The 24,672-nt window shown below is 41.5% G+C and overlaps 1 protein-coding gene and 1 pseudogene across 5 annotated transcripts in view; both read left to right on the top strand.

Moving 5' to 3' along the window:
- DAPK1 (death associated protein kinase 1) overlaps positions 1 to 24,672 on the top strand; it is a 160,396-nt gene that overhangs the window by 46,383 nt on the left and 89,341 nt on the right. The gene's annotated exons all lie outside the window — the stretch shown is intronic.
- Positions 7,315 to 7,432, top strand: LOC118601254 (annotated as a pseudogene).

Here is a 24,672-nt window from a genome sequence, read left to right as displayed (position 1 = left end):
GAGCGTGGGAGATGAGGCACATTGCTGCCCTGAATAAAATTTAATTACGATGGAATGTGACTATGAGAGGTGAACACGCAATGTAAATAGATATATGCCTTACTGTTAAAGTGTACAGCTGAAACTTACTGGATTTCGTTAACTAATGTCACCATAAAAAAAGTAATACATTTTTAAAAATGAAAAAATTGCTTCAAATTTAAAACCGTCCGCTCAAAGGACAGTTTTAAAGTTAAAAATAAACTTTTTTATTGTCGCAAAAAAAAAATTTAATTATGATGAGAAGACAGAAGGGTGTGAACATAGGACAGGCAGCCAAAAGCTCCTCATTCACCTGGTGGTCTTCAGCATCTGCCCTCTTAGGGTTCAGGCCATGGCACCAAGAATTTGGGGCACAGACTCCTATCAAATAGCCTGCCCTTGACACTAGAGGCATCTGACTGCCTTTTTTGTTTTTGTTTTTGCTGCTAGAGGATGCCAGCTCCCCTTTGTGAGTACAGACTCTAAATTCTTCCAAAAATAGAGGAAAGGGTGTGTTATATCTCTGTCTGGTCTCAATTTCTTTGTGTGTCTGGTCATGGAGAAGTGTGGGAGAAAGTAGCTGCCTGTGAGCATTCTTGGATGGGTCTGTTTTAAAATTCTTGTATTTAAATGGGTTTTGAAATGTGAAAGAAAAAAAAAAGTCTCTTTCAGATGATAGTTCATCAAACTGCAGTTTAATAAAGACACTCATTCATACTAATTAGGCCTTCATTAAAAAGGATGGGGAGAGTTTGCAAGAGGCTGCGATGACACAGATGCCCTCGTGGTTTGAGCAGAGGTGTAACTTAACCTTCCTCCCTGCTTCACTGTGGGTCTGCGAAAGATGCGGTGTGCAAGGAGTGCGGGAATGCAGTAAGTCTTGGTTCCCCAAAGGAGTGAAGCAGGAACTGGGTGGTGGGGGGACGAACCCTACTTCTGAGGATTCATCGGGAATGCCAGAGAATCTAGTCATGGCTTCATTTTTGGATCTTTGTAAGCAGAGCTTGCAGGCCTTGGGTACCCAGGAGCTGGCCTTTCTGGAGATGCAGCTGTAAGACCAGGGAAAAGAAACCTCACAGTGGGGACAGAGGAGACGCAGGCCCAGGAGCCCTCAGACCAACTGCACACAGGCAGAAAAGCCAAGTTCAGACTGCAAGAGAGAAGGCAGACAGCAACCGGGATCCACACAGTACCTACACTAGTATCGGTGAAGGGTCCGGGCTGCCTGATGTGGGCCAGGAATGAGCCCAGGAAAACAGCCTAGGTTTTAGAGACCTGGGTTTGCTCCTTACTTTAGGCAAGTGGCTCACTCTTGGCCCTTTGGGGTCAGGACCATGAATTCTCGATGGCTTCTGGTTTCATGATCCAGACTTGGGGATGGCTATGAAAGGAGTAAAAGCAAAGGTCTTGTGGCAGATAGGGAACTTGTTATGTCCCAAGCTCTCCCCCTTACTTAACCCAACAGCTTCTGTGGGTTTCCTGTGAATAAAGAAAACAAAGCAGTTTCCTAAACTCAAGGCAAACAAGAAGAGAGAAGTAAAAGTGATTAGCCAGAGGGAAGCGGGGAGCAGCGTAATTACTGGCATTTAAACTGCTCCAAACCCAGGAGCCATTTTGCTTAAAATGGGCTGTCACATTCTGCAACATAGCAGTTAAAGATATTTATACATTCATCACAGTTATATTAAGTTAGGATGGGCAAAGTTATGTCACTGTAACAAACAATGCCAATGGCTAATGTGAGTCAACTAGAGTCTCTCTCACACATGTCCTGACTGCAGGACCAAAGCTAATGAAGCCTCATCATCTGGAAAATTGCAGTCATGCTGATAAGGGAAGAAGATATGGCAAATTGAGGGCTGGCTCTTGATGCTTTCATCTGGAACCAACACAAGTACTTCGGCTTACATTTTGTTGGCCCAGAGAAGTCACATGGCCATACCTAAGCTGAAGAGCATGTGTTGAAAGAAAAGGACCCTTAAGTAGTGATGAATAGCACTGCCATGATCATTATTTTAATAGAGAGTTATATTTTTACAGAAAAAGGGTCAGGAACTGGGTCACTTGCTAACCCCAGATCCCCACGTTATTTACACTCGAAGAAAGCTAAGATTGGCACATAACCTCTGACCATACTATTTCTCTTAATCTCAGGCACAATGTCCAGAAGGAAATAAATCTTGCCAAGTCTAACTTATAAAATGATAGCTTGTCAGCTACCCAAATTAGAAAGACAGATTGAAACAGCAGCCTGCTGCTATTGCAGAACAGACAATTTGCCGTGTATTAAGCTTAACGAGTGATTTAAAGAGGATTCTGTCCAGACATGATGACTTGCTCTGCTTTTTTATGGAACCTGAAGCAAGAGCTGACCTCTTAGGCTTTTTTACTTCCTTCGTGACAAATGATGGGATTTGGAATGAAGGTTGGAGAATGGAAGGAGAGCGACAGTCTGCCTGCGGATTTGTTACTGGTGAATTTCAGGGCAGATTCTCTTTGTGAAATGATCATATTATTATTCTGTCTTTCTGAAGTTTTTTGTAAAGAAAAGAGACTTTTTCTTTATTAACTGTATCTGTAAGCATTCTCTCTCAGTAAACTCCAATTCCTATGTTTATAAATATGTGCATTTGTGAGAATTGAATTAAATACCCACTGTGTGGAAAGAGCTATCAGGGCTGCAATTTGGGGTACAAAGGAAAATAGGATTTTAAGCTCCTTGAATGCATTTGAATTTAAGGGACTCACAGATAAAATGTGAACACATGCATTATTAATCTCTTTCCACTCTGGAGTGGATTATAATATTCATGGTCCCCAGGAAACCTCCCTGTGTCACACCCCGTGGCAGTTTGGCTTTGCTGTTCTCTCCCGCCCCTTGAATCTGGGCTAGCCTGTTGCTTGCTCTAACTAACTGAGCCCCGCAGAAGGGATGCTATGTGACTTTAAGGCTAGGCCATGCTCTTGAGATACTTCAGTTTCATGTAAAGAAGCTCTAGGAAGCTTCCTATTGATGAGAGCTATGTGGAGGGAAAGGCCCAACTGACAGCCAGCTCATACCACCAAACATGTGAACGAGGCCATTGGACCCAGGCAGCCCAGCCAGTCCCATCAGACTGCATACGTGTGAATGAGCCTGGGTGGCACCACGAAGAATGGACCATCTACCTAGCTGAGCATGGCCAATATTGCAACCCTCAGAGCTGTGAGCAAGACAATGGTTGTTGTTTGGGTGTGTTTTATGTGCCCAGTGGTTGTTCTTTGCCCAGCCCCTGCACCAGCCCTGCACTTACGCTCTGTGATGGCCACACAGACCTTCTTGCCATTTCCCAATGTAACGTGATTTTTAGCACCTTCCTGGACACGTTATCTCTTTAGTCTAGAATGCCTGCCTCTCCTTTCCTTCCTTGGAACTTCTTTGTCCTATATTCAAGACCCAGGTGCCTCTCTTGATTCCACCCTGGAGCCCTTCATACACATCTCCTTCACTGGTACTTTTCTCCATTGCCCTATGGTTGTTTACAGGTTAGTATCACCCATTGGATGCTGATCTCCTAGGAAAAAAGGCTGTTTCCTCTCTTTTATTGACTCTTGGGCCCCTACTCAGATCTTGGGGCATGGTAGTCCATTGGATGACGAGGCCTGGAAAACAGCTATGGAAGGGCGAGTGCCACACTGGGAATTGATGCTGTCAAGTTTTGGATATAACTGGATACCATACAGCGTGCTTCTAAAACTTCAGTGATGCGCACGTGAATCAGAATGTTCAAATACACATTCTGATTCAGTAGATCTGGAGAGGGGCCTGAAGGTCTGCATTTCTAATAAGTTTCCATGGTCCATACTTTGCATGTCAAGGCCGCAGAAGATAACCCCAGTGCCCAAGAAAGATGACCAGTCCTCAGTGGTTCTTGGAAATAATAGAGATGAATTTTGACAGGAACGTGCCTATGGCCACAGGGTATAGGATATGACTAAAAAAGTAAGCCTGGTCATTTTCAGGGTGCTTCAATTGAAGAGAAACAGTAGAAGGAGGTAGATATTTATTGGGAAAAGAATGTGCTAAATAAGCTCAGATTTTTAAAGGACCTACCAAAATTAAGGCAGGGAGAGTCAATTATATAAGTACTACTGTAGATGTAAGTTCTGAACAAGAACAAGGATGAGATCAACATATTGATTGAGTTCTTAAAAGCATGAGAGGAAAGCAGTGAACGCTAGGGAGCTGTACATAGCAGGCTAATCTTATTATTTGAAAAGATCACTAGACTGCTAGAACAGAGATAATGTAGTCGTGGCATACAGAGCATTTCAGTAGGGTGTTTGACAATGTCTTTCCTGAGACAGATCCTGTGGTCAATTTGAAAGAGCATGCACATTTGGAAATGTATAATATGTACATTTGCAAAGATACCTGTACATTTTAGGGACTAGTTGGAAAGCAAAATAATAAGAAAACTGATTGAAGGTTTATCAATGCAGAAAAATGCCCCAGAATTTATGTTGGTAGTTTGTTTGAAGATATAGGTGGACTACCTATGAAATCTAAAGTTTCTTCCAAAACAAATTATTGTAAGATTAAAATATACTCTTTCTATTGGAAAAATGAGTGAAGGCAAAATCAAGGGGACGTGGTGGACTTTAGAAATGCTGGCATCTCATCCCGTGGTTGCTGGTGCCAAGTCAATCTGTAGCTGATTATTGTTTTGAATATGTACTCAAATTATCTGTGTGGCAGGCCATCTGCCATCTCCTCCAGTCTTGGTTGATAAGTCCTGGAAAAGAGAAATACTGCCAAAATGCAAATAACCTACTAAACTGATAATATTAAGAAATATAAGGTCTGTCGTGGGGATGGAGAAGGATGGAATTAGTGATTATCTTCTTAGTCCTTTATGTCTGTCTTTCCTCCTGTGTTTCTTCCTGGTGGAGAAAGACAGGTCAATAAGAGATGCTGGGTCAGACCAAAAGTCACAAGGGAACAAGGAGACTCAGTTGTGAGAATGCATTTTACAGCTTCCCAGACTAGTCTCTTCATTAAAACTCAACAACTGGCATCCTCTTGGTTCCACTGATGGACTTGCTGTGGTGGGAATTTTAGTCATATTTTCTGGTGCCGGGGTTGCAGTTTCTGCCCTAATGGGGCTACCACCTAGGTTCCCTGGGTTACCTTCTCATTAATCCATGAGCCTAATCCTGTCTCATTGCCCATGTGGCTTCCCATCCAAGCATGACTCAAGTTTTTTGAATAGTAGGCTTTAACTGATTGGACAACTGTCATTTACATGTGCATACTGCTTTATAGTTTCCAAACATTTCTATATTCACATTCATTTCCTTTTAATACTCATAGACACCCCCAAGGAGCTGTTACTGTTCAATTGGAACAATAATGCTAAAGCAACCAAGACTCCACCAAGGAGGAGACAGTGACCAACTAAGATCTCACGGCTAAATGAGTAGAAGACCAAAACTCTGATTACTCACCCTATCGCCAGTTCTTCCCCTTCAGAGTGAGTCATTGAATAAAGAAGAGTTTGCAAATATTGATTGAAGAAGAATTTGCAAACTCCGGTGCCTGCCTTGGCTCTGCAGGTAGCAGCAATGAGTGAAGAAGACCAAACATAAAGCTTTAGGGAGCAGTGAGGCCCATGTCCAGCTGGAGAACAGGGGGCCATCCAAAGAGGGCAGCCATTGTTCACTGTGTGATTGTTTTATGTGAGGATGTGGGCCAGCACTGCCAGCTCTTCCAAGTTTAGGCAATGCTGAGAATTAGAGTTTTAAAATATTGACAGCGGATTCAGTTCTTTCCAAAACACTCTATGGCTCAAATGAAAATCAGCCCTCCAGTTTTGATCAATAGATTACAGTAACGCTCCCTGGTGAGTGAGGCTTAGCGTTTTTTGAGGGTGCTTGCATTTTTAAAGTTTGTAGAAACAATTTCATTTCTAATTAATGCAATCCATGTTCTTTCATTTGTAGCACCTTGTTGTGCCTGCCCTGGGTCCCCCAGCTTCAACGAATTTTGGCTAAAGAGAGTGGGAAAATAGAGACGCAGTGTGCACAGTGTTGCCTTGCAGCTAAATTACATTTCCCCCATCCTGACTGCATGCGGGTCTGAACCCCTCAAGGTGGCAGCCCCCCAGGATATTGAGGGAGAGGCTATCTAAAACATACTCTGGGAGATACACAGAAGTCATTACAAGGCATTTTCTATAAATTCTCGAAAAGGGGGGAAATGGCTGTCTGAGCCTTAGTTTATACTTTGGGGGCTGTTGCAAAACAAGTCCACCGTTAAATTGCAGTTGTTAATCTTCTATGCCTAGGGTTTGAAGAAGGAGCTCCACACCAGACAGGGTTCGGTTTCATCCTGGGCTGTGCGGTGGACCCATGGTGAGCAGGCTTCATACTGAGGAAGGAGTTTTAGAGGACCGTAGAATCAGCTCTGAAATGAAGTGTCCACCCAGTAGGAGTGATTAAAAAAATATTTGGGGGGAGAAGGTTTACCTTGATAGAGGAAACTCATTAAAGCCTCAGTGGTTCTCAGCCTTAGCCCTTCAGAATTTCTCTGGAGCTTTAAAAACTTTGACTTCCTAGGCCCAACCTCAGAAATTAGGATTTAATTGGTCCAGGGTCTGTCTGGGTACCAGCTCCAAGCTCCCTAATTAAGAACCAGTACCCCGAATCTCGAGTTTCAGACTTTCACTGTGTCAGAGCACCTGGGGACTCTATCAAAATGTCAGTTGCTGAGCCCCAGCCTATCTTCTGAATCGGAACCTAAAGGAGGCCCTGGAATATGCATTTTTAAAGGCTCCAATTTCAGCCTTACCCCAAGTGATCTTTGGCTTGATTGTGAGCAGCCCTTTCTTAACCCTGGAGTATGTGCCCACATACAAATACACACACGAACATGCTATTTGCAACTAATAAATAGACACACTTGAGTGTCCCACTTTGGACAACCATATGAGGGGAAAGTAGGGTTCCTGAAATGGAGGTCAGTTAAGGGACAAAGGCTGTGGCTGCCAATTTCTTCACTGCTGGGGAGTGGGGTCGGGTAGGTTTAGTTTTACAAAGTGGGGGCAGGCGAGGACTGGATCAGGCCCAGCTGGTAGCAATGGCTTTCTGGGTAAACTCAGGTCTTCCCAGCAAGAGGTCTTCAGCCCACTGAGCTTATGTCCTTGCTCCTACCTGGAATGGTGGCTCATAGAAATGGCACCACATAGCTGTCAATGCAAGACTGAGGGTTGTTTGTCCCCTTTGCTTTGTTCTTTTTAAGACTCCAGAAAACAAGTCTACTGGCATGCCACCCTGAACAGGCCCGATCCCATCTGATCTCGGAAGCTAAGCAGGGTCGGGCCTGGTTAGTACTTGATGGGAGACCACCTAGGAAGACCAGTTGCTGTAGGCATAAAAAATAAAAAATAAGAGATTTTAAGCTGGCAAGGGTTTTTGCAATCTACGAGGTCAACCAAGGGTTGCCTTGCCAAAAAAAAAAAAAAAAACTCCTGAAAACAACTTTGCCCAATATGATAAATTTTTATTTATTCTCTATTGATTAAAGAAATGACCATCAAATACACCTTTGAGACCTCTGAATGTCATGATTTTATTTCTGGCAATATAATATTTGTGTTTCTGGGTATTAATGGGTTAGAAAAGCTTATGAAACAAAAGCAGTTTGTTTTTCCTGCATCTGATTCTTATACCCCTTATCTCAAAATTTGCTTTGCACTTTCAGTGTTGGTCTTTGCGTAACTGAGTTACTTGCTAATTTTTTGTTGTTGTTGTTGTTACTTTGTGATAAGAGAAAAATTTCTGTGAGCTGCAGTCTGAGAAAGAGAAGGCACAAATATCAAATATCACCTAAGCCTGTATGGACTCTTGGTCTCATTTTCCACCTGTATTTACAGGAGACACTTCATTCTAACTGTTTAGGCCTGTCTGTTAGAGATGTCCTTTCTGATTCCAACCATGTCTAATTATTAACACTGAGCTTTACTACAAGTTGTCAGTTAGAAAAGAGGGGAAAACTTACGTTTAAGTAACTAATTTTATCGCATCTCAAAATGGCCTTGGTGTAAATCTACCACATGTGTCTTTTTATAAATTGTCAAACACTTTGCTTTAACTCCAAGAGTAACTCAGGTTGGGCGATGTCTTTTTTCTTTTTCTTTTTTTTTTTTTTGTTGTTGTTGTTATTTTGTTATGCCAATAAACAGTCAATTTCACATAGCTTTATGCTGCAGAGTGATGTAGTTCCTTTGACACCCGCACAGGCAGAGAACTTTTGTGCAGGGAGTAAAATGCCCACTTAATATGTCCATTTCTCATGCATTTCTTCATGGAAAGGAGTCATTATTTATGGCAGCCATTTAGGAGATTTTATTCCCAAGTCTGAATTTCTTGTCCATATATCCAAAATACCTGATTCCCCAGATTTGGGGGACAGAAGAAACCATTCAGGAACACATAGGATATTGAGTAAGAGTGTCAGTGATTTTTTTTGTGGTTGTTCAAAGTGTCATATGTTTTGTTTTCCTTGCTTACATGTGGAACTGACCCCTAAACGTGCTGATAAGAGAAGACTAAGTAAGCAAACCCTCCCAGGGTTTGAGGCTAATGTAAAAGTCACTTGGTTTCTGCAAACCAGACTAGAACATGAGCCTTTTGTTTGCTGTTGAAAGTTTAGCACTTGAATTTCGGGTTGGGCCGTTCGGTTCATTAAGGAAAATGTGGACACCTCATGCCAACGCCTGTTTTCTTTAGTGCCTCAGAATGGAAGGCATTGTGTGTTCGGTACACACACAGAAAAAGCTAACAGGGACTCAATTGTGCCCTGGGAACAAAAGCTCTTACCTAGGGACAAGATGGGAGACCCCAGGCTTCTGCTTGCCCTGCTTCATGCTTAGCAAAGTCTGCCTTGCTGGAAACCCCAGAGCAAATGTCTGACCTGTTGCTGGTGTTTGCATGTGAAATTAATCCATGGATTGCGTTCCCCCAGAGTTTACAAATAAGAGAATGTGGCAAATTTGGAAGAGACCAAGAGTCCAGGCCCTAGGCCCTCTGACAAAGACTAGACATTAAGCGGAAAGAGGAGACTAAAAGGAAACAAGAGAGTTTGGTTCCCCCTGTCAATCTGCCTCTTTGCAAATGCCCCAGTGACACATATTGATGGTTGCGTCATGTGGCTTCACATCTGCATGCCAGCATTCAGCTTTGGTTAAATCCATTTTAATACCATTTACCCACTATCCAGTTGTCCGCAGCAATCGGTGAATGAGAAGGTGAGAATTAGGGGACATTCAGCATTGCAGGTGAACAGAGACAGTCCCTTGGTTCTTCTCTCACATGAATGGGATGTCACCGAATCTCCTTGAATGGTGACAGTGTGGGTGCAAGCCTGTTTTCACTTGAGAGTGGCCAGGAGTTGGCTTTGTCGTTGGCTTTGCTGTTGGCTTGAGCCAGTGCTTTGGTTAATGACCCTGAGTCTCAAGACGTTGTATTTTTTTTTTTTTTTTTTACATTTGGATTATCAGTCAAGGTCAACATTTTGAGTGTTCTTTGTTCATTGGGGAGAATGTTGGCTTGCCCAGGGTTGAGAATACAGTGTCACAAGCAAAAAGAGTTGCTTCAGAATTTGAAATTCCTGTTCCCCCAGTGGTTCTCTTGAGTTTTGGTAAATCTAGACTAATGAATATAGCAGCTAATAATAATAGCGGTAGCGGAAACAAAGCTAACATTTACTGACCTTTAGCGCTTTACCATGCCCTTTATAAGCATTATCACTTATAATCCTTACACTAAGTGATTTTTATTTTAAAAATTAGGCAAAATGAAAAGCAAGTATTTAGATTGGGTCCCAGGACAATGTCCAAATATGTTATATTCTCATCGAAGTCATGACATCATAGATCAAAGCCAGCATTTTCCCAACTTCGGTGTGCTCATGAGTCTTCTGGGATCTTGCTAACATGCAGGTTCTGATATGGTAGGTCTGCAGATTCAAAGAACATACTGGGAGGCAAGTTTCTAAGTCAGACATTGCCGATCCTGGCCCATCATTGGAATTGCCTGGAGAGATTCGAAACACACAGCTTCCCTCTCACCTCTGAGATGATAATTCTTAAGAAGCTAGCCTTGCTTTTTCAAAACAGTGAGCAAACTGGGCCCTGAAGGCATCTGTGATCTATACGGGATCACACACAGTGAGAACCCAGACTCTGGGGGCCTGGAACGCGCTCCTTCCTCATACTACCTATGACTTAACGTCAACTGGTCCCATCTGCTGAAAAGTGCACACAGGTCCCCCCTGGCGGGCCCATCATGCACTGCACATTTCTCTCAGGTGTACTACAGCTAACACTCTGTCTCTTCAGGATGGAAATGCTGCTCCCCAAAGAGGCAGTGACACTTGAGTTCTGTCTTTTGAACATAGCCATTTATTTTTACAACATCTGGTGTTGATATGAGGAGGAAGGGGAGAAGGGGGGAGGTAGACATGAGTCTGGGGTGGTGGGGATATGTGGTTCTGAAGGAGACTGGGTATGTTTGCAGAAGTGGGCAGCACAGCCGGGGGACTTCCCCTAACATAGCTGCATTGTTGCTGCCTGTCCCTGACCAGGGAGGCTCAGACTTCTGGAAGTACTCCCAGCCAGCTAGCATTTATGTTATTTCTTGTGGCCTTAGGACTCTGACCTTCTCAAGGCACTTCTTCACAGCTCCAGTGTCCAGGAACTCGACAAGCTGTAGGAAAGGGTCTTGCAGGATTCATGCCCCTGATCTCCAGGATTCTAACCCAAACCGACCTTTGATCATTTGGGATTTTGAAGGTTTCTTAAGAAGTATTTTCATTATTGAATGTTTGTTAGGGTTCGTTTTGGCTGCTTGTTCCAACAAATCCAAAATTATAATGGTTTAAAGAAAAGAGGAGTTTATATCTATCTCACATAAATGAGTCCAGAGCTGATATGGCAGCTATGTGGTATCAAGGACTTGGCCTCCTTTTATGATGTCACTCTGCCATCCTAAACATGCGACTTTCATTTCAGAGTTCAGTATGGCTGCTCATGCTCCAGCCGTCACATCTTCACTCCATCCAGCAAGAAGAAAGGAGAGAAAGAAGGCCATGCTCTTTCTCATATAAGACTTTCCTTGGATGTTGCACATAATACTTATGCTTATATCTTATTGTCCATAACATGGTTACATAGTCACAGCTGGGTAGTTATGGGCATAAGAAAGGCTAGGAAATGTGGTCTTTATATCAAGTTGCCAGGTACTCAGCTAAAAATTGGCAATTCTAGGACTCAAGACAAAGGAAAGATCAAATATTGGGATAGATAACTGTCCCTGCCTCACCAGGGTGTTAAGGTCATTTCCAAAGCCAGGTAATGTTTGGGTTATGTCCACATGTTTCAGATCGATGCCTCTGAGCCATTTTATATACCACAGGGGGGGTCGGGATCATGCTGGATCTCTTCAGCGTTCTTCCAAGGGGAGCAAGAGCTCACCATTTTAGGTTTTATTCCACTAATTATGATTTGATGATTTAATTAATTAGAGCTGATGTGGAATGCAGATATAAGGAGAAAGTTGCTGGCAATAATCAAAGGCTAAAGTCTGAAGGCAAAGACTCATAGATTCTAGCAGTTTCTCTGGTGCTATCTTTAACTTGCTGGGGATGCGCACGTACGTTTGGAGCCCTAATAAGATCAACGACAGTAACCACAGCAAGAACAGAAAAATGGACGAAGTCTCAGCGCCAGAATGGATGTTTGGTTCTGAGTCAGCATTGGGTAGTTTCTGGGGCAGGATGCAGCCTACGAATCTTAAAGTGTGGTTGAGTCCTAAGATCCTTATTTTATAAAAAGAAAGCCTAGAGCTGGACAGACCTGGACCATCAGTCTTCATAGAGGTTTCAAAGGAGCCATTTGAAGAGTGGTGTCTATATAATTCGAACATTGATAATTTAATAGGTTTCTAGGGCAAAGAAGGCCATTCTGTGTTCTTTCTAGAATGTTAGAATGTTCCACCTCGTTCCTAGAAAATACCAGGATAATTCCTGTACAGCTGAAGACTCATAAGTAGGCTGAAGGCTGTCACCTCTCCCACCCCTTTTGTTGTCGTTGTCGGCCTACCAGTAAACACAAAGTTTTCCCTTTAGAAGGGAATGTGTGAAGAGAGGTGAAAGAATTAGAATAACTTTCTTTAACTTAATCACCCCAAACTTGAACAAAAAACCTTCGCATTCACAGGCATTAAGGAGCTCTCCTGGCTAGGGAAACCTGGGGCAGAAAGGAAGATGTGGGTGTGGGCTTAGCATAACGCACGGCCTGGAGGCAGACCCAGCCCTGCCTCAGGAGAGCCTGGGAATAATAGTTGAATCCCGAAACCCAAGTAGCCAAATCTCACATGTTTTACAGAAGCTTTCCGTGGTTCGATGTTTTGCCTTTGCTAACTAGCTCGTGATGTGTGTTTTAGTGTAATCTTCTTTAATGTTAGCGTTTCGCGTATTTCAAACTTGAGTGGATTTTGGTGAGCTCATTCTTCACACATATGCACATTCACGTAGGCCAGAGTAAATGAAAAAGTGTTCGAAGTGGTGCTAAAGGCAGGCTGAGCAAAGAAATTTTCCTGTTCTGAATTCACGCTTCTTTATCTATACTAATAGTTTTAAGAATAAAAAATAATAATAAAGTATAATGAACTCATGCATTTGCTCTTGTGTTTTTCTCATAGTATCGAAGAAGTCATGTCTCTTTAAGCAGCATGATGTTTGCCTATGGAAAGGTTTTGCCTTAAGCGTATGTCTGTTCTCAGAGGGAGAGAAGCCAGGACTTGGGCATCTGAGAGTCCTTGGTTTCATCCCCACTAGCTGCCTATTCCTAGCAAATTACTATGTTTCTCTACATCTCAGTTTTCATTTTCCTACAATAGAAATGGCCATGCCCTTCTCGCAGGAGGACAAAATGAGTTTTACTGGACGTGAAGGGTCCAGCCTAATGCCTGGCTCCCCCCTGTAGCTGCCCAATGATTTTCCCTTTGCCTTCTTTAGAAAAAAAAAACCTTCCAGTCAGTGTTTAAAGGAAGAAATATCAATCTGTCACTAAAATTTTTATGAGCACCTGCTGTGGGACTCAAGGTCAACGGGGCAAATCTAAGAAGCTGTTTTTCTACATTCATGGTTCTCAAAGACTGGTCCACAGCATCAACAACACCTGAGGACTAGTTAGAAATGCAGACTGTCGGCTAGCCCCAGACTGATTGATAGGAAACTCTGGGAGTGGAGCCCAGCGATTTGTGTTTTAACCAGACTTCCGAGTGATCTGAATGTGTACTAAGGTTTGAGAAACACTGATCTCTACATCTTGGTGCTCAGACCTTGCTGGACCTTAGAATTTCCTGGAGAACATTTTAAAATACCAACACCAGGGTCTCATCCCAGAGATTCTGATTCAGTGAATCTGGGGTAGAGCCCAGGCATGGGGATTTTTAAAAAAGGCTCCATGGATGATTCCAGTATGCAAAGGATTGAAATTCTCTGCTTTAAAGAATTTTATCTTGTCCTCTCTCTTTCTCCTTCTCTTTTCCCCTTCCTCCTTCCTTCTTCCTCCTTCACGGGCTCTTTGGGGTGGGAGGTTGGAATCGGGAGGTTGTAACATCAGCTAACGGAGCTTCCGGGGACTGGGTGAGATGCTATCCACAGGCCATAGAAAATTTTCATTGTTTTTGCCTCATTCCTACAGTACTCCCATATCTTTGGACGGCAGTCTTCTGATTTTAAATGTAGCAAATGCCCATGTAGAAATTTTCCAAAAAAAAAAAAAAAAAAGCGAGGAAACTTTGAACGAGTAAATAGAAAGCTCTTATAATCCTGTTCCTTCAGAGATCCCATTAAATAGTAACATTTTGCTGTATTAGCCTCTAGTCTTGCATGTATATGTCATTTTAATATAAAATTAGGGTCATAAATATATATATAGTTACATATTTTGTTTTTTCACCTAAATATTATGATAATTGTGCATCGTATTCTTTGAATTCCGTTTTCAAAGCCAGCATCGCATTGCACTATAGGAATTGGCTCAGCCATTTCTCTCTGGTTAATTACATTTTCTCCCCATGATAAACATCCTTGTCATAAATCTTTGATCGTTTTTCTCATTGTTTCCTTAGGATAGATTCCTGGAAGTAGAATCCCTGAGCCAAAAGTTACAAACACTTTAAAGGTTCTTGTTACATAGTGCTAAATTTGTTTCTGGAAGGACTGTGCCATTTCTACTCCCACACTCTGAGATCATGCCTGCTTCCTTGTACTTTTGTGAACATTGGTTATTATCTTACAAAACAAACAAACAAAATACCATAATGTGTCATTTTGCTGATCCAAGTGGTCCTGCCCTTATTTAGCAGCTCTCTGTGAATGTGGTCACAGGTTTCTAAACCCATACATCTTTGTCTTCCTTTCATTCACCGTTTGGAATCATGTTTATCTTTTAGTGTCCGACAGCTCTAGTTTAGGGATTTTTATCTTAACCTGGGGATTTGAGACCATTTGGAATTCTCAGCTGTCCTCTCTGTAGCTCCATCCTTATTGTCTCTGGGCTTCATCTTTAATGCCTTTTTGCCTTTTAACCTATTCATGCCACACCCACCAGCGCTTACCAAGCAGACAGTTAGGACAACACCCTCCCGAGAACCTTAACAAATGCTCTGGCATATTGCAGCAAAAGGTGTACATAGCATTACAGTCAAAGTTTAATTACTCTGGTTCACCAAGGCATATGTCATCTATTGTAGAAGTGACACTGTGTTCCCACCCAACACACACACGCACACTCAAGTGCACTTCTTCAGTGCATCAAGCAGGGAAGTCTTTTAGGCCCCCCAACTGAAATAATCAGAGAATCCATCTCCTTGGCCTCCCTTGACAGATGATATTTGATTGAAGCACTGAACAATGTGCACTTGTAGGCTTTACTTCCAAACCGAATGTGCCTTTCTTAGATAGAGAAAGAGGTGAGAAACTTTTCCATTGTCCATGTTTCACATCTTGCAGCCATTCCAGCTTGTCACGATGCCTGAGCCGTGGAGATCTAGCCAAGATAATGTGTCTAGGTTTGGGACCCTCTTAGGAAAATCTGTGTGCTAGAAGGGCCGTGGAGACACAGTAGGTCATCATTATTCTCATTTGCATTTTCTGGCAACTTAGCATCCTAGGTGTTCCACCTTTGGAGGTGTAAACATCTACTTGCCAGCTTGAATTCAAGCCTAGAATATCTGGAGTCTGGGAAGAAACACAACAGAGGCTCAGCTGTTGGTGAATTCCAAGAACTTGACATTCTTTGGGAGGTCCGTGGTTATGGTTAGCAAATTGAGAGGTGCAGTAGGCTTGGATAATGGCCCCTAAAGGTGTCCTCCCCCTAATACTTGCAAGTATTTACCTTATATGGTATAAGGGGTTTTACAGAGATGATAATTGGAAACTAAAAATGGAGAGGTGGGTGTTCCAATGCAGAAACAATCTCAGATATTTGTCATTTTACTTTTTAGAGTACATGTCTCAGTTTGGGTTAGGAAAATATAATCTCCATAGCATATTACATGTGAATGAATTCTGTCCTTCATTCCTGTATCTTTGGAGGAATTTTTTGCTCCTGTTTCATTTATCAGATGTTATTGAGCACTTTCTGTATACAAGGAGGGCGTAAGAGCGGCTACACAGATTGATGCCTGCCCCTGCTTTGCATGACCTTACCACCTGCTCTACGACTTTTTCATTTCTGTCCCCTGTGGCATACCAAAAGTGATTAGGTCACTCCTGTAAAGGTAGCACATATGTGAACCTCCCAGGTAACAACTGAGACATTGAACTTCTGAAGAGGTTTTCTGAAGTTTTAAGAAGCAATGCTCAGAGCATGGTTCTGACAGCAAGTGAGGACATTTGACATGAACACTTGATCATTATTTTGGTATGTGGCCTTTATACAATTTGGTGTTGACTCTATTGTAAAATACAGACGATACAGACCTCTGTGGGACCACTATACCCACTCCCCCTAACTACAGAGTCAGCGTGCCGTGAACATGTCTTCCAGGGACATGTAAATCAGATAACTTATCTGAATTGCTTCTCTCCACCTGCTTTCAGTCTCCTTAAAACTGCTCTTGAACTCATCATCTAACACCGCAGACTGTTTCAGCTGTTCAGACCAGCTTCCAAAAGCTCATAGCTTTTGGAGATGCTCAGACATATTTATTATTCCTTGGACACAAACTGTATTGCTCAAATTGCATAGTTTTATTGTGCTTTTGTTTTCATTTTCCTTCTGAGGGGAGGAACTGGGAATAGCAGTGAGTGATGGCCTGCCCGGGAGTGTCTTTCCTGCATCCCAATTAGCATCCTTAAAGCTTATCTGTCTGGAGGCGGATAGTCTCAGCTTTGCCTAAGCACAAGCTCTGATGATGGAACCAAGCTATGACTTTTTTAAAAAACTTGATTTAACTAACAACAATATCCTGAAATCAAAATGGATTTAAAAATTACATAGTTATCATTATCAATAGTAGAGAAAGCTGTCTACAGAGCCTGCGTTTTAGAGGTGTTTAAGCCCATTTCAGTTTTGCAATCCATACGTTCTGTGTGTACTCGTGGCTAGGTTGGGTTGTTAATGAGAGTTGAATCTTTTTCCTAACTACCTTTTGGCCACATGGAAGGTAAGCTATTGTGGGTCAAAAGCAATGCGCTCACATGACCAGCCTGCAAAACAGAGCCAGCCTTGAAACCTGCCTGAACTGGCTTGGAAACCTGTAGAAACTTTACCTAGTGTGTAGAGAGTCTGTGATGAGGGAACAAACCAGCAATTCATCTTACATCCTTCACCTGGAGTAGAGCACATGACCGGAGGTCATATGTATTTTTACACATTTATTCCCTTCATTTTTTTTTTTAATTTGAAACTCATGGGCTTAATGTAATAAGAAATTGTAACTGAAATTTAATTTGAACAGGGCCTCACGTCCAGAGTTTGGTACTGTACAAAAAATAACTAAACTAAAAGAAAAAAAATGTAGAAGGCCTTAAAAGCTATACTAATCAACTTCATGTTTTCAACAAAGATGGATTTTGTGCTCTGCTGGAATGTGGCCCCGTACCTGGTACGTTCTTCTTCTCCAGTTTCTTTCTTAATGAGCCGGAATGTCCAAATGAGATCTGAATTAAGCATACATAAAGCAATACTGAAAGAATCACTACAATCTTGGCAGCTTTTCTGACTGTACCAAATGATTTAAAGCAAAGTGAACTTGGAGGTGTGTATTAGTCAGCTTGGGTCGCCATAACAAAATACCAGACTAAATGGCTTAAACAACAGAAATTCATGTTCTTACAGTTCTGGAGGCTGGAAGTTTGAGATCAGATGCAGCGTGGTTGGGCTCCGGTGAGAACACTCATTCTGGCTTGCAGATGGCTGCCTTCTTGCTGTGTCCTCACATGGCAGAGAGAGACAGCAAGCTCTCTGGTGTCTCTTCTCCTAAGGGCACTGATCCCATCACGAGGGCTCTACTCTGTTGACCTTGTTTAACAGTAATTTCTTCCCAAGGGCTCCATCTCCAAATACCATCACACTGAGGGCTAGGGTTTCAACATATGAATTGGGGGGTGAGGGTAGGGGGACAAACATTCAGTACATAACAAGGAGAAGTGAGTTCAAAGGTTGGACATGTTACCAAAAAAGGCCAGTAGAGAAAAAGCAGTCATTAGAATCTCCGGGACTGTATTATTTAGCCTTTGGAGCCCAGCGACAGTTGACATTTGGTGACGACTGTGCTTCAGTCAATAGAAAGGACAAGTCCTAAAAAATGTGATTGGAGTGGCTAGCAAGTTTCCTGAGACTGACACCCATTTCAGTTGCTTCTGCCATGTTTTTCCGTGACCATGAAACTTTCCTCCCACCATGATCATACTTTGCCAACAGCCTCCACTTCTAACAGAACCGCAGCAGCACCAGTGGCTACGTCCATGTTCTTTCAAGAAGAAACTGATCCCTGGGACCTGGGAACCGTCTTCTCTAGGTCAGCGGTGGATACAGTTGTCTACTTTATGATATTTATCTTTTTTTTTTTTAATAGGGAGAAGGAAGGGAGCAAAGGAATGATAATAAACCAGGAGAAAGATTGCTAGGGATTGTACTTCTCAGCTAGGAAAAGGAAGAATAACATTTTATTGTTAAAGATTCTCCTTTGGAGGGATATTTTGGGGCAGAAAAAAAAAACCCATCATACTGTTCCCTACACAATGACAAGTGATCAAGAAAGATTCATTAAGTGAGTGAATGAGGGAATGAAAGAATGAATGAATGAGTGAATGCAAGTAGCAATCACTTAGAATTCAGGTAAAGACCCCAAATGTTCCTCAACATTTTTAAACTTGCCATTTGGCAGAAGCACTGAGCACACGACGCATAAATGCCCACAGCAGATTTTATGAGTCCCTCATGACAGGCTTGTTAATTCTTATGCCTTCCACACGCTAGGGGAAATAATAGCCATCAGTACTAGGATCTCTCACGAGTGAAGAAGAAATGAATCAGCCCTGTGTGTATGGAGCATAGAAAGGGCAGATGTCTGTGAGCAGTGAAATTCGGGGCTTGCAAACTTCCCTCTCACCTCTCCCCTGCCATCCTGTTGGGAGCTTTAACCTCCTCGAGGATGATGTAACCATTATCAGCCTCCTACTTTGCCCTCCTCATTTCCAGTAACCTTTTCCTCTGCTCCATGGCAACACCAGAAGCTGTATTCAAACCTCCATTTCCAGCCAGCCAGTCTCATAGCACTTCCTGTCCTATCCACCCCTTGTGCCGTAACCACTCTGTGGCCTCATTGGAAACTTGCTGTCCATCCACCACTTTTCACTATCCGTCACCACTTTCTTTTCTCCTGGGGTGGGAGGAGGGGGAAACTATGAAATAAATAAGATAATATAGAAAATCAATTTACTAGATAGGTTCAGACTTTTAAAATGAGCTGAAGCATAATCTCTGTTTGCATTTCTCACTGGGCTGGATACATTTTTGTAGCCTCAGAGAGTATGCTGCATAGAAATCTTGATGTTTGCCATTTTGGAGCCACAAGCTCGTCTGCATGAAACAGTGGTTATACCAACAGGACTTCACTAGAGAAGGCTGTTTGGTATTTGACTTCAAGTACATAAATGTCTGTTAGAACATGTAGGTTGTCCAGTTGACCTCCACAGTCCAAAGAGCAGAAGTATTTTTGAGAAGAAAACCATCTGCATGCACATAAATGAAGAGTTGAACTTGTGTTTGTATATTTTTAAGAAAAATATCCAGAATACATAGTCTGGGTGAGAACTTTGATCTCTATTAGTCTTCTAATAAGTTCAGCAATAGTATCTTTCCTCTTCTAATGATTGATGAGTTAGTAATGGTTCACCTTCCAGTGACTTTACAAGTATCCTTTCCACGTCCCTTCTATAAATAAAATAATCAAGCTACATTCCAGTTTTATATTATAACTATAAAATTAGCCAGATTTTGAAAGATGGCTTGAAGTATGGCTAGTCCAAACTGAGATGTACTATGGGTAAGGCACATGTTGGGGTTCAAACACCAAAAAAAAGTAAAATATGTCACAATTTTTAATCTTTACTATGTGTTGAAATTATAATATTTTGATATTTTGGGATAAATCAAATATATTGTTAAAGTTAATTTTACCTGTTTCTTTTTACTTTTCTTAATGTGGCTACTCAAAAATTTTAAATCGTACATGGGGCTTGCATTTGTGGCTTAATTATATCTTTTGGATAGCTCTGTTCTAAATAAGTCATTGTTTTACTTTATACATATTTACTGCTTAAAACTTAAGTTTAAATGAATGTCTTAATTGTGAAGAATCGATATTTATAACTCCTTGTAATAAAAATTATTAGACACATCTTTTGAACAAATAATTGTTACTAATACTTAAGTAGAGTACTGTAAATTCAGTCAACCTTAACATGGTCAGAAAGATTGTAAGCCTTCGAAGCATTTCTTTTGTGAAATTCTGTCCTGTTTAAAAACATATGTTTGAGGGAAGTTAGAATTTTGGAACCAATGAGAAATTCAGTTTCGTTTGCTTTATCCCAAACTACTGTCATTAACTCTTCTGAGCCAGTTATATAGTGACATGACACCCAGCTTTTAAAGTTAATTCTGTATCCTGAAAGTCACCTCCTTCAGTTTGTTTCCATGTGTCTTTTTCATATTCTATGGACCTAGGAATCTAAAACATCTAATTAGCATTCTCTTTAGTGATTGGGCCAAGGAATCAAAAATTAACAGGAGAAACTTGGAACTGCAAGGCCCACATCTGAACAAATGATTCATCTACCTATTCAACAAACATTTGCTGAGAGGAAGAGGGAGGTAAGGTGTGAGTCCTGGAAGGGTTGGAACTTTCTCCCTTCCCTTTTGTGTAAGCTCCATGGACTCCTCCCAGACAGACCCAAAGGCATAGACTTAGAAGTATGCAGTATATTGTAGTAGCTGCACAGGTTGCCTATTTCATCACTATCAGCCCTATGGGAACAATTTTTAAGCTAGCTTCTGGGCGCCAAGCTTTTCTCTATATTTCCTGCCTTTATATTGAGTGGATGACAGTATTTCACATTTATGTTAATAATAATGGAAGGAAAAACAAGACCCGATCTTTCTCTCCTCCCTTCGCCTAGTCAAAATTTTCTTTTAGCACTTTGTTTTTTGACATGGAGCACTTCTTTGCCTCAGGAGAATGCTAATGTTAATTTCTATTGTGCATAATAAATGTTGGTCTTGCCTGATCAAAGTCACAAAGTTAGTTTAGGAGATTTGAGACTTCTTATACCATGTGCAAACTCAAGTTAGAAACAACCTCAAACAGCCTCAACTGAAGTCTTTCCTCCGTGACGGTCCACGAGATGAACCAACAGCATATAACTGTCCCAGGGTGAGATTGCCTCACAGAATTTGACCATCCACTCACTTCTGAGCCCATCAGGCCAGAAAAGTGTCAGAATAATATTAATCAAGGACCCAAGACCTAGAAATCGGCCATTTTTGTTCTCATGTTTCCTTCTCTTCCCCCTGAATATTTCAGAATTTCCTAAGCCCAAGCAGTTTAGTGCCATCCCCATATGCCAAGGCGTTCTGAAGCCAGCAGCCTTCAAGGAGATCCACTCAGCAGCCCGTGCTCAAGAGGGCTTCTCCAGAACAGGACACAGAACTTGCGTAGATTTTTCCTTCTCTTATTTTTTCTAATAGGACAATGTACGAGCCCTTGGCATGTGCTTAAGGGATACAGATGGTTTTGAGCAACCGTATACAGTAATAATAATTCTAATTACAATAGTGAGCATATGGCTCATATTATCTGTCAGGCACCATCGAAAGAGCTTTACATGTGTAACTCATTTAATCCTTACAATAGTCCTCTAGTGTAGATACGGTAATGACACTCAGTTGCTGATAGGGAACCTGGGTCACAGAGAGGATGAGTAACTTGCCCAAGATCACACAGCTAGTAAGTGGCAAAACCAGGATTTGAAACCAGGCCCTCTACCTCCATTGTTTAAGTCATAATCATGCAGAAAATTAATTTTATCTGCCTAAATATTTTAGTTTTGAAAGACTTGAAATGACTGTTTCTAAAGCCTGCTTAAAAGAATCCTTTTCCTTCCTCCGTCATCTCCTCTTAGGCACTGACCTAAACTTATTAGAGATCTTCGGACATAGACATGGGGGTTTTATTCTCAGCTGTGTTACCACCTAAATATTAGCATTATATTTTTTTGATAGTAGAGAGTATGTAAAACACAATCACATATTTTTACCTCTTGAGTTTTACAGCGGTCCTATAAATTAAGCATTATTAATCTCAACTGTGTTTTTTTAAATTTACCAGTGACCATGCTGAGGCTCAGAAAAGGTGATGAAGGACCAGCAGTCCCACTGACAGTAGTCAGGAAAGCGGGATCAGTACCCACTACTGCTGTCTCCTGGCCTAGCATGCTCCCTTCTCCCCATGATGCATTTCTGCTCTTGTTCGTGTTCTCTCACTTCGCAAAGTTAATCTTAAGGTGCCGACGCATAAAATATATTTCCAGATAGAGTCTAGAGAAGTTGATGGCGACATTGCTTTTATTTTGAGTTTCAGTCTGGAAGGATCATTAGGAGATTCAGAAAATGCATGAAGAAGAAATTTTGTTGTAGGATTTCAACTGTGTATATGCTCAACAATATGTTTTCTTTTAGTTAAGCAAGGAGTACAGCAAACCAGAGCCTGGATTTCTATAGCCCCTAGAAGCAGAGCATCTTAAGGTTGGAAGGAATCTAAGAGACCATTGTCCAACCTCCTACTCCTTCCTGGCTGATGGCCTCATTCCTCTTGACAACCTTTCAGATAGCAGCAGTTCTCATCCCCAGAAGCAAAATCTTTTTATTGCCCTGTTCCCTGCCTCTGACTGCCACCTACACTCTCGGCATCTCTCCTACCAAGTGTGAGTGCCCATCATGGGGCCCAGACTCGTACTGAGTGCAGGAGCACTGCACTCAAACACGCAGGGGCTGCAGTGAGGTTGTCCTGTAGTTGTGTCAATTGTAGTCAGTAAAACCATCAGGTATTTTCTGTATGAACTGCTGTCATATTAGGTTCATTTCTTTGGACCCCCAACTCTAGGCATTTCTGTTTATTTCTTTTATGAATTTTATTATTCAGCCTGAAGGATAATTTAAATTCTAGGTTCTGACAGTAAATTCAGCCATTCCTTTTAAATTAGTTATTTTAAAATGTGGTAAGTGTGCTTTTATCTGATGTACTGAAAAATGTCTTGTCTAGGACAGTGCTAAACTGGAGAGCCTTATGGCCTGCCAAAATCCACCACATGGTGATTCACCATTTCGTCTACAAAAATATCATGAAAAATATGTCACGGGCCTTGCTGAAATAAAAACATTTCCTTTCTTGTCTATATAATTTCCCATTTCAGCTTGTCTCATAATACGATCGGGGGAAAGGGGAAAAGTTCTTGCTGATTGTGCAATCTGTTGATCACCTGCTATTTTTAATTCACCCGATCAATAATCAATCTCAGTTTTTGTTGGTGACTAATAACAAGTTAATTGATCTTACAGAGGGATCCATGTGGGTCCTCATTTAACAGTAATACAGCATCACTTATTAACATTATTCCAAGATTACCAGTAATGACTTGAGATTTCTTCTGCCACACTAATGTTCAGCTTTCTCAGACCTGGAGATGTGAATTTCTTTTAAGTACCTAGCTAGGTAATCTTTTGTTATCTCTTTTCTAAACTCAAGTTTCAATTTCACCCTAACAGGGTTTTTCCAACTTTTCCCTAGGTGAAGCTCATTGGCTGAACACACACAAAAAAATGGAAGCTAAAAAGAGTTTTGTTTCCTCCACCATTGATGCTGACCAGCCATTTTTAGTCCTTTTCTATCTATCTTCTTACTCAGAAGCTAACTTAAGTTTAGGCTTTTTTCCCCTCTTCCAAATCTTCGAATTAATTTAGGGTTCTTGAATAAGTTGTACTATTTTGTTGTATTTATACAAGACCATGAGTCATGCCTTCTGACTTTTCATTCGTTAGAAATCTGACCTCATGGAATTTGCAAATTGCATTGGCCTTTCAGGGGCCAATTACAAACAGCTTAATGAGAAATTCTTATTTAAAAAACTATTAAGGTTGTGTTCCAATTGGGGAATTTACCCAGTTATGGCCTAAGGCAACTGCTTACGCAAAGCACTTGGCCCCAAGGAGACTAGGAGAATTCCCCTGCAGCATCAATAGCCTATGTGACTGTAATACACTTTTGCTTTTCAAGTGAATATAGGTGATCACATATACTGATTGTCCCCTTGACAAGCTTATAAGGCAGGTGGGCAGCTTCCAGGGGACCAGTTGAGGCCTACCATAAAGCTAGAGCCCAGTGAATGTTTGAGAAAAGTAAATGCATATGGACTGCCCAAGGCCAGGATGTTTTTAAAGCAAATGATAAGATATCTTGTGTGATCATTTTAATACTGGAGCAACTGGCTTTCCCTGTCTAGAAAGTTCCACAGAAACAATTTAAATAGGTAGTCAGCATATAAATTTAAGGTAAGCATAGGTTGAGTTAACATGTATGAATTCTAAAATGTTATTGAATGCACGCAATGTTGGGCTCTTGGCACTCAATAGTGGTGTTAATTTTCTGAAAGAATCCTATATACATGTGTAATCTAAATGATTTTTTAAAACCTAATATATTGCTAGATCACTATGAAGGGAATTAAAACTCAAACTCAATAAGCCAATTCTTCTAGTATTATTTCTCTGTGATTCTAAGTGTAGTAACTGGTGCCGTATCTCTCATAAATGCCTAACAAGTCATGAAGTAGCCAGAAAAATTTATTTTTGTGCCATTCACTTGCCCTTCAAGTGGAAAGTAATCTCTAAATTGTGTACATTGGGCTTCTACAGCTTCTTAGTTAGTACCTCCCTCTCAGAGCTCACTTTCATCATGAAGCTACCCAGCTACATCAGAGTCCAGCCGCCTTCGCTTCTAGAGTTGATGTAGAGCCCCCAGAAATCAGCACCCTAGAGT

Source organism: Rousettus aegyptiacus, unplaced genomic scaffold, assembly GCF_014176215.1.
Source record: "Rousettus aegyptiacus isolate mRouAeg1 unplaced genomic scaffold, mRouAeg1.p scaffold_m13_p_3, whole genome shotgun sequence".
Lineage (NCBI taxonomy): Eukaryota > Metazoa > Chordata > Mammalia > Chiroptera > Pteropodidae > Rousettus > Rousettus aegyptiacus.
The sequence above is the reverse complement of the archived record's forward strand: the minus strand, read 5'-3'. Positions and strand labels throughout refer to the sequence as shown.